The sequence below is a fragment of the Polypterus senegalus genome, chromosome 7 (genome assembly GCF_016835505.1).
Source record: "Polypterus senegalus isolate Bchr_013 chromosome 7, ASM1683550v1, whole genome shotgun sequence".
NCBI lineage: Eukaryota > Metazoa > Chordata > Cladistia > Polypteriformes > Polypteridae > Polypterus > Polypterus senegalus.
In genome coordinates, this window is record NC_053160.1 from 167,233,903 (window position 1) to 167,249,249 (window position 15,347).

General features: G+C 39.3%; 1 protein-coding gene across 1 annotated transcript in view; it reads left to right on the forward strand.

The window, feature by feature from the left end:
- The window catches only part of jak2b (Janus kinase 2b), a 137,193-nt gene that overhangs the window by 24,297 nt on the left and 97,549 nt on the right, over positions 1–15,347 (forward strand). The gene's annotated exons all lie outside the window — the stretch shown is intronic.

Below are 15,347 nucleotides of genomic sequence, written 5' to 3' on the forward strand. Positions count from 1 at the left end.
CGCCTACCCAGGCAGTACTGGGCACATCTAAAGATCCAGTCATTCACATATTCACACTCACACTGAGACCATTTTACCAAACATACGAGGCTTTGAGAGTGTGGGAGGAAACTGGGGTACAGTGGGTGGAGTTAGTAAAGAACTTTATAGATCATTCTCAACATTACATTACAAAATATGCAGGTAAGATCACTGATATCAAGGCCGTAATCACAAGGACATAAAAGAATTTCACTTTTAACAGTGTCATCTCCAGACAGAGGAGTAGCTTCAGTGACAGACTTTTGTCACTGTCCTGTTCCACTGACAGACTAAAGAGATCGTTCCTCCCCCACACTATGCGACTCTTCAATTCCACCCGGGGGAGTAAATGCGAACATTAATTTTATTTTAATTCTTTTCATTTTTATTACTATTTAATTTAATATTGTTTCCTTGTATCAGTATACTGCTGCTGGATTATGTGAATTTCCCCTTGGGATTAATAAAGTATCTATATATCTATCTATCTATCTAGAAGTTAGAATTAAGTTGGAATCTCCAAAGTAATGGATTTTTGGGCAAGGAGTAAGCAAAACATATAGTTTAGTCTTAGCTTAGAGTGAAGATCACTTTAAAAGTATAAGTAAATATCTAATTCATTAAATTGACAGCATTCACGCTTGGTGTTATGTTGTTCTGACAGCATAAGCAGGATAGTATGGATAAAAACATAAAAAATATTCTCAGAATAATTTTTATTTGACATTGTCAAGATTTTTTTTGTATTTCACTTTTGATGCAGTTTTTACTCAGCAAGTCTGGATTTTTGCTAAATATGTGTGGAGTCCGCTACACAGTATTTATTTAAAGTCGAAAATAGCAGAAATAACAAATTATAGAAAAGAAAGGCCTACAACTTTATCTATCCATAGCTTATAAACCACCATAAACTTCAGCAAGAACAAGTTGTGACTTAAATTTGGCTGGGTGTGGGGATTTCTCCCTAATTTCAAAAAAGAATTTCAAGACCCGAAGCAGTTAATTAAGCCTAACTAAACCAATAAGACGGTTATCCTGTGTGTTAATGAAAGCCATGACAAAATTCCAGCTTATTTATTACAGTCTTCTACAATTTTCTGCTGAATATTCTGACAACCTAAACAAACTCTTCATTCATTACAACTTGATATGCTTGTCAGTTCAATGTAAAAGAAACATCAGATAAACTTAAGCAGTTAATGAACATGAGACATTGTGTAGCTGCACTATCTTAACCCCACCAATATTCTCTCTCTCTCTCTCTCTCTCTCTCTCTCTCTCTCTCTCTGTCTATCACATTAGTTCAATATGGATTTTTAAAAACAGCACAATACGCCTAATTCAACATTGTAAAGTAAAAAGTGTCAGGGTGAGGTAGCAAGTGCGTGTAATAATGCACAATTTTTGGTGGTATCTTATTTTTTTTTTTCATCTTGCATTTAGTTAAAAGGAGATTACAATCTTTTAATTATTAGATGGTGTGTGCTACTAAGATGGACCATTACACCAAAGTACTATTGCTCTGCTACCAACAGTCTGCATTTTTGACCCCTGGCAGGGCATATTTACCTTTTTTGGGCTTCTCACCTGTGTAGATGAGCAGAAAGGCAGATTTCTTGGACACGGTGGTTTTCCCAGTTCACCAGTATCCAGTGCTTGTTTTCCTTAACCCACTGTAATCATACCGTTTATTTTTGTTTTTACTAACAGAGCTGTTGGCATATTTCATCCTTGACTAGGTACAAGACGTTGTGTGCTCTGATGTGCCTCTTCTTGCATCAGTTTTGTACTCAGCTGTTTGTTCACTGATCATAGGTAGTATTTCTCTACGTTAAAATCCATCCATCCATTTTCTAACCCGCTGAATCCGAATACAGGGTCACGGGGGTCTGCTGGAGCCAATCCCAGCCAACACAGGGCACAAGGCAGGAACCAATCCTGGGCAGGGTGCCAACCCACCGCAGGACACACACAAACACACCCAGCACACACTAGGGCCAATTTAGAGTCACCAATCCACCTAACCTGCATGTCTTTGGATTGTGGGAGGAAACCGGAGCGCCCGGAGGAAACCCACGCAGACACGGGAGAACATGCAAACTCCACGCAGGGAGGACCCGGGAAGCGAACCCGGGTCTCCTAACTGCGAGGCAGCAGCGCTACCACTGCGCCACCGTGCCGCCCTACGTTAAAATCTTCAAAGCCTTTTGTTGGTTTGACATCAATGCTTTATTTCCTGTAGCAGATTTGCTTTTGGCTGGACATTTATAGATTAATATCTCATTCTCTGTACACTCATGATGTTGTCATACATGAAAACCCCTGCAGGTTTGCAATCCCTGATGCACTTGTGCTGGCACATATACTGCCCACTTCACTGCATTTGTTCATGGCCACATGACACCAAAGTCTTATCAATTTTACCCCCGAATCTCACAAACATATACAATCTCCAGACAGAGGAGCAGCTTCAGCAACAGTCCTGCTACACTGACAGACTGAGGAGATCGTTTCTCCCCTACACCATGCGACTCTTCAGTTCCACCCGGGGGGGGGTAAACGTTAACACTATACAAGATTATAGACTTTTATACCTGCTTCACACTCTCTCGTTGCATTTTTTAACTTGCATTGCGTTTTTATCACTCTTTAATTAATATTGTTTTTATCAGTATGCTGCTGCTAGAGTATGTGAATTTCCCCTTGGGGGGTTAATAAAGTATCTATCTATCTGTCTGTCTGTCTGTCTGTCTGTCCGTCCATCTGCACCTGCCCACACATAGTTAAGTATGCCAGCTTGAGATGTTAGTTCAACTACTCTGTGCGTCATTTCACTTTTAATACAGATATTGAAAATAGTTGTTGCTGATGAAATGTTGATCATATAGTAAGATATCCTCAAAGAGACTTGTGTTGCCTAGTACAGATCTTAACATCAAAAGAGTATCATCTTAGTCTTTCTTTTTGGAGCATGCTGGCAATCATGCAGTTCCTGGATTCAAGAACACAGTTAATTTGGGTGACAGTGTGAGAAGAGAAAGAAAGGTGGGTATTATATAATCACATTTTAGAAAATAGATAATTAAGATATAAACCTAGCCCTATATATTTGTTCTATTGAATGGGAGTTGCACTGTGTAAGCAGGCTGGGTGGGATGTGTACTCAGTTAGTGTTTAAAGGTCATGAAATTTAAATCATAGGCAAACAGTACAAAGGATGACTTTTTGCAGGATGCAGAATAGAACTTGATGCCACCATATTCATTTTCTATCTTTTTAATATTTTAAACTATATACAGTAAGTTCTTTAGTCTCTTCATGTCAGTGATCTCTTAAAACACCTAATAGCTTAATACAGCATACATTACCATAATATTCTCAAACCCACTTAATTTATGTCAGGGTTTCAGGAGGGAAGGTGTTTAGTGTTTGACTAAAATAACCAATAGTTAATATAGACAACTTCATTGTGCTCTTCTGTTGAGAAAATGTATTGGTGTTTGAAAAAATTATGGTTTTAGTTTGGATAGTTTTTCAGTATTTCGAAGCAAACTTTAAACACAATTACAAAACCTCCATACATCACCTTCTAAGCCGTATGCAAAACCCATGCAAAGCTGTGAGCTACTGGCAATGTAGGTGGTGTTATTTTTATTTTCTTTTTTCTTAATTTTCCATCATTTTTACAGAAAAATAGCTGTTCTGAAGCCATGAGCAATTTTGTGCTTGTTGATGTTTTTCTGCAAGTGCCTTTAGCCTTCCAGAAATTTCCATCAGATCATATGGAAACCGTTTATGAGGTGGCAAATCTGTGCTATCAAACTGTGAAGCCACTGTAAACAATTGTGTCTAATTCTGATAAGGAGTAAGGTATTTTTACCAGGTACACTACCAGTCAAATATCTGGACATATCCAGATAGAAATTGATACCTTTTTTATCAAGATATGGTTAAATTGGTTTAAAATGTAGCACTGGTGTTGCTAATGGCTATTACCACTTGAAACGACTGAGTTTTCATTTGTTATTCACATATGGCTACAGAACCCTATTTTCAGCAGCCAATCCTTCAGCATCCTCATGGTAAACTCCCTTAGCTTTTCATTAATTAGCTACTTTAAATGCTAATTGGTTATTACAGAAATCTTTGTAATTATATCAGCACCACAGAAACATGTTGTTCTGTTCACTTGGGTTGCAAGGTACTGGCATTCCTAAACTTCACTGGTCTCAATGGCCCTGATTCAGATTTATTGCGATTGGAAATATGAATATTTGCTAACTTTCATTAACATTTTCCTTTATTTGTGTGAATGTTTCTGGAGGTGCTTAGCCTCTTGCCAAGGACACGTTTGGCTATTTGTGAATTGTAAACTGGCCTTTTGTGCATAAATGGGGCCTGTGATAGACTGACACCCAGTCCAGTGTTCATTCCTGCCTTGCCCCAGACCCCAGTAGCAATGAACTAAAACAAAAGGGTTTGAGAATGTTAAGTTATCTTTTATAGGACACACCTAATGACTGCTCATTTTTTTTTTAAATGGAGCTTGGGCAGATGAATTGACTTTCCCAGAATCACACATGAAGCCTGAATATGTGTCCCTGTGTTTTAAAATCCAAGTTTTTGTCTGCTTGAATATATGTTATGTTTGCTGAATTTGTGAAATTCTGACATTTGAAGACATCTTTTATGAGCCTATTCATGAAGTGATATTGAATTGCTCATAGCTATTGTTGCAAAATTTTGAAAGGGAAGCAAGTCACGCAGCAAATAAAGAGAATTTAGGGCTTCCCTTATCTTCTCTATGAAAGGCCTCAGTGTCTTTGTTTTTGGATGAGTGCTTAGGGCTGCTCTTTTCCGGTGAATATATTATTTACTTTCTTTTAATTTTTTTTTGTAATTAGCTGGTAATTAAAGAAAAATCATCTATACATGCTCAGTAATGAGCACAGATTTACTGTTGTAATCGTTTTTCTCGCCTTGTTGGAGATACTGTAAGTTAATTATTTAACTAACTGGTGGTCAGCAATTCCTGCCTCTTAAGAATGGAGTGCATCATGGTGTTGCTTCTTACGGTTTTGTTGCAGATCTGATAACTGTAATTTAGACAATAATTTAAACCATTCATTGGTCCGCTTTCTAGACATACTGCACTGTGTTTCTTTCCAAGATATCCCAGCTTCTGTCTGTGCTGCCTTCTTCATTTTAGTTGTATTTGCTGCCTTGTTTTCTGCTGTACTTCACAGTTGTATGATGGCGTAGTGACGCTGTGTTCCAAACTGATGGATCATCAGACCAGTCGTTGGGCAGTTTGCTTGTTTTCCTGTGTTTATAATGGTTTTCTCTGTGTACTCTGATGTGAATGTTAGGCTGACTGGTGACTACTAGGACAGAGTGTACTGTAATGAAGTTGATAAAGGGTTGGGTCCTTCCTTTCACATTCTGCTACTGAGACATTCATTGTCTCCATATGATCCTGAGCTAAGGGGATGGATGGATGGTTTTATATGTATCCTTCATTGTCATTTGGTTTGCAGTTCCTATTCACAATAATGAACCTATGAATCTACAAACCTGTAATGGTGGTGCATGCTGTTAATAGTGCTACATAAAAAAATAAAATGTTAGACTGAGAAAATAAATCCCTAAATGGATAACACTTTTGGCAGGGGAAGTACAATGCTTCCTCTGCCAGTTTTGCTGATGAGTTTAGAGAAGCAGTTTCACTTCTGAATGGAAAATAAATGTCACATTCATTTCTAAATGTATCCAATAGTCAACTTTTTCAGAAAACTGAATGTCTTGACAAATCAAATGAACACAACTGTGTGTGTTGACTTTTATTTAATTTTGTTGCAGTGGAATACTTGGTACAAAATGAATTAATCTGAAGTACAAAGCAATAGCAAACTTCTAATAAGCAGCTACTAAAGGTAACTGCTTTGTCATTACTAGAAACACAGCTAACAGATAACTTTGTATATGAAAAATTAGTTATGTACAAAGAGTAAGACTGCATCCAGCGGAGACTTTAGGCCTGCTGGATTATTTTGTTTGGATTTGACATTTTCTGGATGTTTACACTGCTGATTTAATTCTATTACAAACACTGAACATTTTGATTAGCTATAGCAGTTTAATATGAAGATTTTGCATCAAGACAAATTAGATTCAATTTCCATAATGTTTCAGTTGCAAATTCGCTTTTGGCTAAAGACCTACATCTGGCCTATTCAAATGGTGGCCTGTGGGCTACATGCAGCCCAGAAACAAACTCGAGTGCCTCAGCCTGTGGTTCCAGCAGAAGTGCAGAGAAAAACTGAGAAAACCACATTTTGCGAGCCTACAGAAATTCCTACGTATATTCTTATAGTAGTACAGACCATGAATGCAAACTCCACTTAGCCTAGCAACATTAATCCCACAGTGCAATATGTTGTTGTGTATCTAGAAGAGATGGCAGTAGTCTGATACAGTGATATTTTTTTTTTGTGATGGTACACTCCATTATGTGTACCGGCACGTTGGCCATGACAGATGGTTGTGGCAGCAACTCCATTTTAAATGATTCTATTTTCAATTGTGTGCTGAGTCTTAGTTGTATTCCAGTTTCATCAAGTGAGTGTGAACATGGGTTTTAACAAATTAATCTAATTGTTACCCCAATGAAAGCTTCATTAGTGACAAGCAATATCTCTGCACTTCTCTTCATTTGATTGGTTGGCCCTTCACTAACAAGCTTCAGTCCTGCAGATTTGTAGCTGTTCCAAAGACAACAATCAGTCATTGACACTCAAAGCAACGAATAAATTAGAGAGACTGCATTTGATGGAAGCATGCAAAAAGTTTGGAATTTTCTTTAAAATTCAATCAAATTAAGTAGTGATTGCTTTGCGGGACTACTTAAATTTTTGTAGAATACAGAGCTTGTTATTAACCTGTTGTTAATATTCTGCGATTTCAGAAACTCTATGTCTGTAATTTTAAACTATCAAGCACAATATTATGCATCATATTCTACCTGCGTAAGTGGCATAAATGAAGTGCCACTGCTTTGCAATTAGGAGATCATAAGTACACATTCCAGCTCCTTCCTATGTGGAGTTTGTAGAGCGTTTTGAGTAGTGAATAAAGTGTTATATAAAGGTAAAGAATTATGATTATCATTATTATAATACTTTATGATTTGCCAATTTCAAATTTAAACATTGTCTTTTTACCAAATAAACAAAACATGAAGCGGTAGAACTCTCGGTCTGTATTCACAATACAATACCTCAGACTTGATCCAAATGCAACATATGTGTACCGCCATCTTTTTCTTTACAAATAAGGCACAGCTAATCACACATGGTGATTTCAAACAAACCTGTGTTCCCTCAGTGTGCAGAACACGTTATATCCAGGTGTGTTAGTTATTGTTAACACTTGTTATGGGTTTGGGCACTGATAGTTTTGATAGCATTAACAGTTCTTTTTAATTCTGTTAAATGCACTTTGTGGACCAAAATATTTATTTTATTTCAAAAAGTAAACACATGTTATTGCTAATACTGTGCACCTTTTGATTTTATGCACTTTGAGATGTGCCTGGGTCAAATATGACCAAAATGTTTATTTTTTATTTCAAAAGTGAAAGAAAAGTATTGCTGTTACTTCAGATTCTGTTCAGTTATCACTTTTTTATTGTTTTTATGCACTTTTTAATGTGACTGTGTCAGATGTGATCAAATTCACAATGGAAACAATGAATATACATTACTTGTTTTTCAATACGCTCTTTTGTGTTGGTTTAAAATTTTTTATTACCTGCTGCTTACCAGCCACTGAAACTGTCTGGTCCAGCTAAATGTCTTGGTTTGAATATCTGCCCAACTGAATTTGTAATGGAATAGCCCTGATTTAAATCATTTATATGGTCTGGTCAGGTCAGGGAGCATGCATTGGTATATTGCCACATGAAGAAACACCTCAGATCCCGATTGACAACCCCTCAGGCAGACACGCAGTTCAGTCCCACCCTCAAGAAATGACCATCTATCTGCCTCAGCCAGGTGTTTACATGGGCGTCATCTTGGCCTGGTCCAGCTGCTCGAGTCCTCAGCAGTGAGGATCCTATGAGCTGGATCACCCTTGGTGAATTGCACCACATGGCCGTAGTGCCATAACTAATGCTCCCTCACAATCCAGGCAATGTGCCTCATTCAGGGCTCTGTGAGCAACGTCTCGTTCAGCACAAAGTCAAACCAGTGGTGCCCAAAGATTCTTTGAAGAGACGTATTACTGAAGGAGTCCAGTTCTTATCACAGGTCACTAGATAGCATCCATGTCTTGCAACCATATAGCAAAACAGGAAGCACCAGGGCTATAAAGGCTTGGACCTTTGTCCTCTTGCAAAGATAATGAGAGCGCTACACACTCCTTTTCTAGAAACCTCATGATCCCCCATGCTCTCCCAGTCTGTCTACTGACTTCATAGCAAGAGTTGCTAGAGATATGAATGTTGCTGCCAAAGTAAGTAAACCTCTCTTGGTGGTTGACATTCTCTCCGCCGACAGACACACTGTTGATTGTGGTGCACAAGAGGCCATTAAAGGTATAGATCTTAGTTTTTATCCAGGACACTCACATGCCCAGACACTCTCCTTACTCAGTCTCTTGAGAGCCCCGATCAGAACCTCCATTGACTCTTCAAAGATCACAGCCCTCATCGGCAAAGTGAAGATCAATGAATCTTACTTCACCAACAGATGCCCCATAGCTGCTGGACCACATGACCCTGGCCAAAACCCAGTCCATGCAAGTACTCTGTTCAGTATTTATATGGGATTTAATTAATTAATTTTAAGCAAAAATTTCCTTTCTGATTTGTGATCAGTAAGATCATCTGATCAAGATCCAATTATGCAAAGACCCTTCAATTAGCACTCCCTGGTTTGTGGCAGGGCATGTGCTACCTGTACATCAGTTCAACAATCTATTGCTTCAGGATCAAGTACCTCTTCTGATTACAGAAGATACTACCTATTGACTTACAGACTGCTAAACTTGTAGGTTGTCTTGAATGTAGAATTTAAGAAAATCATTTTGCCATTCACCTAAAAAGGTTCTCATTATGTTATTCCCCTACAGTTTCCCAGAATTAGAAAAAAAGGTTTTGCTGAACTTGCAGACTTCTAGATTCCTTTCCCAGCTGTTTGAAATGCAATGTCAAGCTACAGTAGTTGTAAGAGTCATCATTAATATTTGTATTTATGTATGCTGTCAGAGAAAAGCCAAGCAAAATGACACCTTTTATAACTAAAAAGATTACAATATGCAAGCTTTCGTGGCAACTCAGGCCCCTTCTTCAGGCAAGATGTAATATAGAAACTGAAGTTCCCTGTGTTTATATCCACACATTAGGACAAGAAACAACATTGGTAAATCTTTAAATGAAAAATCTTAAATGTAAAAAATTAATAGGTTCATTCAGGCTAAGATTAATTTAACAAGAGAGAGAAGAACAATGTATGGTCAAGATCTTTGGATGAGATAACTGTCCAACAAAGTCCTTTGAAGTTTGTGATGAGTTTTTCAAAACAATGTGGCTTTGTTGACAGGTTATCTGTGTCAGTCTGAGAGATGCAAACAGTCCTCATACCTGGCTATAAAACTCTTGTCTCTATTCAAGCCATGTTGTAATGTATTAAATTTTAACATGAGTTTATCTTCCCACTCTTTTCTCTCACAGTGTCCATGGCTGTTGAAGTGGACCGCTACAGGAACATCTGTGTTGCCATGTTTAATGTGGAATCTGTGTAAATTCATTCTCTGGCGGAGTGTTTGTCCAGTTTCTCCCACATAGAGTGCAGTGCCAGGACATTTCATGCAGAGAATTAGGTAGATCACATTAGATGATCTGCAGGAAAATGATCCTTTTACGTGATGTTCAAGTGGGCAGTGTGGTAAAACTATACGGTCTGTATTGTAGATGTGGGCACACGTTTTACATGTTTTCTGTAGGCAGGGAGATGTGCCATTTTCTGTCGGTTCATTTAGGGAGCTTCGGACAATTAGTTGCTGAAGGTTTGGTCAGGGCTGTGGAGTCGGTAGATAAATGCTCCGACTCCTCAGTTTCTAAATCTTCCGACTCCCCTGTATGTATATACTATGCTACTGTATTTTCTACATCCATTGAAGGAAAGGAAGGCAACATACATGTCATTTCACCACAGAACTACTGGCTAGGAAGCCAACACTCTACTATAATGCCAGATTAAAGACAAACACAATTGATTGGCGGCCGCAGATTGCGGGTGTCCACATGGACGGGCAGATCCAGCTTGCCGAAAATCTCGACCACCGCCCCCATCCAAAGTAATGTGATGCCTCTGTCTGCTGCAGTGGCTGTCTCCTCTGTCAGCCAGCCGGAAGTTTAGTGCATTGTGTCACTCACCGGCCAGCTGATCAGCAGAACGAGCCTCTGCTGGAGACAGGTAGGGAGATCTGTGTTCTCGGCTCCTTCGGCCCCCTTCACTAGCGCATAGCAAAGGGGAGCCAACGGAGCTGAGAACACACCAGATGATTTTTCAAGCGTTTGACGTGATGACTCGTTGAACGGCCGAAAAATCGGCAGTGCATCTGTAAATGTATGGGGGGCTTTAGGCTAGGTTCACAGTTCCCTGTAACAGTGGAACATGACACAATGGAAGCGTGTGCGCACCTTACCTGTGCATTACATCCCATATAGTGACGCATACAGTCAATGAAAAGCATGCTTCATGGTTACTTGACATGTTCGTTTTGTGGTAACATTATGCACTGCATGCATTGGGCTTTATTCTTACAGCAGAGAAGTAGTTCATTATGACTGTTTGTGAATTGGGACAGTTCAACTTACTTTTTTAATTCCCATTTAAATTTAGTAGGAGTCGGAGTCGTAGTCGGTTAACTTTTTGCCGACTCCGACTCTGACTCCAGGTACCCAAAATTGTCTCCGACTCCACAGCCCTGGGTTTGGAAGTTGTCTGTATGCCAGGAGGGGAGGTTCAGGATATACATTTTTCAGTGTTTGGTCGTTTTTTAGCATTGGCTGAAGTTCTTTTATAATTTTTCGAAGTGTTTCAAGATGTAGGTTGTAGGTGACAACAAGGGGATTCAGTTCTTGATGTCTTTGTTTTTATATTCCAGAAGGTTGTCTCTGGGTATGGCAGTAGCTCTTCTTATTTGAGTGTCTGTTGTTTTGGGGGTATAACCTTGTCTGATGAAATCTGAGCTCCTGCAGTTGTTGATTACGGTCTGTCGGGTCTGAGCAAATACGATTGTACCGTATTGCTTGGCTAAAAATAATGGAGCACCTTATATGCTTGGAGTGGAAGCTGTCACTTCTTAGGTAGGTCCGTCTGTCTGTTGGTTTGTGAAGAACAGAAGTAACAAGGGTGTTGTTTTTCAGTTGAACGGTGGTGTCAAGGAAGCTGACTTCTATTTTTGAGTAATTCAGCTTCAGCTTTATGTTGGGGTGAAAAGAATTATATTCATTATGAAAATGGAGGAGGTCCTTCTCACTGGCAGTCCAGAGTATGAAGATGTCATCTATGTAACAGAGATACAACATTGGTTTTAAGATGCACATTGACATGAAATCTTCCTCCAATTTTGCCATAAATACTGTATATACTGTATACCCTGCCGTTCTCTCTTAAACTCTGTGAAGTGCCTTGAGCATGGGAAAGGTGCTATATAAATAAAATGTATTATTATTATTATTATTATAAATAGGTTTGCATAGCATGTTGTCAGTTAGCTTTATGTTAAGGGATTAGATTAACAAATATCTAAATATCTAACATTTAGTCATATCATCTACATTAATTTACTGAAAACACATTTCTTGTTAATTTTGCTTTTACTTTCATTTATATTTTAGTTATAACTTTCTTCGCTTGAATTTTCAGTGTTTTGTTATAATGTTGGGGGGTTTCTCTCACAGTCCCAAGCCATGTTATTAAGTTAATTGCTGAATTTAAATTGGTTTACTGTGACTGTGTATGGTGGAGAGATGAAGATGACTTTTAAAAGAAGTGGTACAACGTCAATAAGCTGAAGAGGTAACTACAAAACAAGATTTTATAGGATCTTAACAAATATTTTATATCAGCGATGCAATATGTAATATCTACCTACATTAACAACATATGAAAAAAATTGCACTATGTTCTCTCTTCCTCTTTGCTTTATCTACAGCTACTCTTTTCAACTGCCAATTTGTCCTTCCTTTCTAAAAATCATCTAATATTGTCATATATTGTCCTCTTGGGCTTCTCCCATGAATCTTCTGTTGATAACTCCCTTTATCAGGCAATTCCCTCTCAGAAGAAGTCCAATCTGTATTTTCTTCCTCTTCATGACTGAAAGGTTGTGACCACACATTTCTCCTGCCTATTTTCTTGGCCAAAGTCATATTTTGGAAGCTTCCACTCTCTTAAGTTTTCCATTTGCATCTTCTGCAAGTCACATGCATATATCTATGCTATCTTACAGACTCTTACTTACTCAGTATGTGCGTCTCGGGAACTGCAGGTCTGACATTGTGGTCAGCAACACAGGAGCGCCGCAGGGGACTGTACTTTCTCCAGTCCTGTTCAGCCTATATACATCAGACTTCCAGTACAACTCGGAGTCCTGCCACGTGCAAATGTTCGCTGATGACACTGCTATCGTGGGCTGCATCAGAAGTGTGCAGGAGGAGGAGTATAGGAAGCTAATCAAGGACTTTGTTAAATGGTGCGACTCAAACCACTTACACCTGAACACCAGCAAAACCAAGGTACTGGTGGTGGATTTTATGAGGACCAGGCCCCTCATGGACCTCGTGATCATCAGAGGTGACTGTGTACAGAGGGTGCAGACCTATAAATATCTGGGAGTGCAGCTGGATGATAAATTGGAGTGGACTGCCAATACTGATGCTTTGTGTAAGAAAAGTCAGAGACGACTATACTTCCTTAGAAGGCTGGCGTCCTTCAACATCTGCAGTAAGATGCTGCAGATGTTCTACCAGACGGTTGTGGCGAGTGCCCTCTTCTACGCGGTGGTGTGCTGGGGAGGCAGCATAAAGAAGAAGGACGCCTCACACCTGGACAAACAGGATCATCTCCAGGCAGAGGAGCAGCTTCAGTGAAAGATTTTTGTCACCGTCCTGCTCCACTGACAGACTGAGGAGATCGTTCCTCCCCCACACTATGCGACTCTTCAATTCCACCTGGGGGGATAAACGTTAACATTATTCAAAGTTATTGTCTGTTTTTACCTGCATTTTTATTACTCTTTAATATTGTTTTTTGTATCAGTATGCTGCTGCTGGATTATGTGAATTTCCCCTTGGGATTAATAAAGTGTCTATCTATCTATCTATCTATCTATCTATCTATCTATCTATCTATCTATCTATCTATCTATCTATCTGTCTGTCTGTCTGTCTGTCTGTCTGTCTGTCTGTCTGTCTGTCTGTCTGTCTGTCTGTCTGTCTGTCTGTCTGTCACGCTCCAGACGTAATTCTTTATTACTAGCCAACCCGCGGCGTAGCATACACCGCATAATTATTAATGTGAACAGTCAATGTGGCTCACAGCTGCATGTGGACTGTAGCACAGACCAAAGCGAGTGAGGATGTGTTTGATGACGTGTTGGGGGCGGGCACATGAGCAAGCAGTGCGCATGCCTCGAGAGTGAGGGTGGATGCGGGAGGAGGGTGAGAGTTGGTGGGCGGGGCCCTGTCGTGCGTTCCCCATGATGCGGGAGTAGGTTTAGAGTGGGCGGTTGGGGCTCTGTCGTGCGTACCCCATGGTTGGGCAACTTGGTCGATTATATATACAGTACAGTGTTATAGTTAATTACACCATAGAATGCACAACGTAATAGTAAACTAAATGTAAAAACATTGAATAACACTGAGAAAACCTTGAACAACAGAGAAAACTAACACTGCAAGAGTTCGCACTATAGTGCAACGAACCGCTCGCTAAAAGCACTTTTTTTTAATGAGTTTTAAGCACAGGGAAAAAAAATGAACATTAGAAAAATCCGTAATTTAATAAACAACCAAGAAAAGTAACATTGCAACAATGCACGCGTGCGCCTGTATGTGTGTGTGTGTGTGTGTGTGTGTGTGTGTCTCTCTCGCCCGTGTGTGTGTCTCTCTCATGTGGACTGTAGCACAGACGAAAGCTAGTGTGGCTGTGTTTAGTGAGTTGTTGCATGCGGTCACATGAGCAGGTAGTGCACATGCCTCAAGAGTGACGGTGGACGCAGGAGGAGGGTTACAGTTGGCAGGCGGGGCTCAGTCGTGCGTATCCCATGACGCGGGAGGAGGGTTACAGTTGGCGGGCGGGGCTCTGTCGAGCGTATCCCATGGTCTTAGAGTTGGCGGGCGGGGCTCTGTGAGTTGGCGGGCATGGTTCTCTGTCTTGCTTGCGCCCTTAGTGAATATATATAGATTCTCATCTTTATTTTTTTAAGTGTTTGGTACTGTAGTTGTTTTTCCCCTTCCATAATGCCTCTTTTAAAATTCCAATTCTGGTTCTGATTTGTTCAGAACAACATCCATCTGATGTGATAAGGTACTTAAGTAGTGTCATTCTTTCACCTCTTGAAGTGTTTTTGTTTTCAAAGTGATATTTAGTCTTTGTTTATTTGTCAGAAAACTTTGTCCACAAACACAACTGGATAGAAAGTTTGTACATCAAATTCAGAAAGGAGGTTCTTTGCAGTTAGGATATTCCTGAAATTGTGACCCCTTTAAAGAATGGATAGAAAAGACTAAGAAGAGTTTTAAATGCACTACCTAGTGAAATTATCCTTGCACACTAAGAATATTTCTTTTGATCCACTCAATCAGAAGACAATTATCCAGTATAACAAAGTTACCTGTTGTGGCCATTGTACATTGTTGTTTCACTGGTGACAAACTAGACAGATCTTTACTTCCATGTCTTTTGTATTGTATGTGTATTTTAGTTTGTTATTAAGCTCTGTTAAAATGGCACATGTGAAATCCTTGCCACGAATGTGTTAATTATATTTTTGTGAAGCTGTCTTGTTCCTCTGTGACTCATACAGTGGTTTGCTAAGTCAGTCAAACATTTTGTTGCTATAGTCTCTAAAATTATGGTTTGTTTCTCCTTTTTTGCTGTCTTAGATACATTTGTACTATTTAATTTACTTGTAGCAGAAGCTCTCAATGTTTTAAACATCAGTCTATGACTTCATTCACCCAATTTCATTTAGTTTAATCTTTTGTAATTAAACAATAAATGCTTTCTATACTTTAAATATATTTGAGTTTT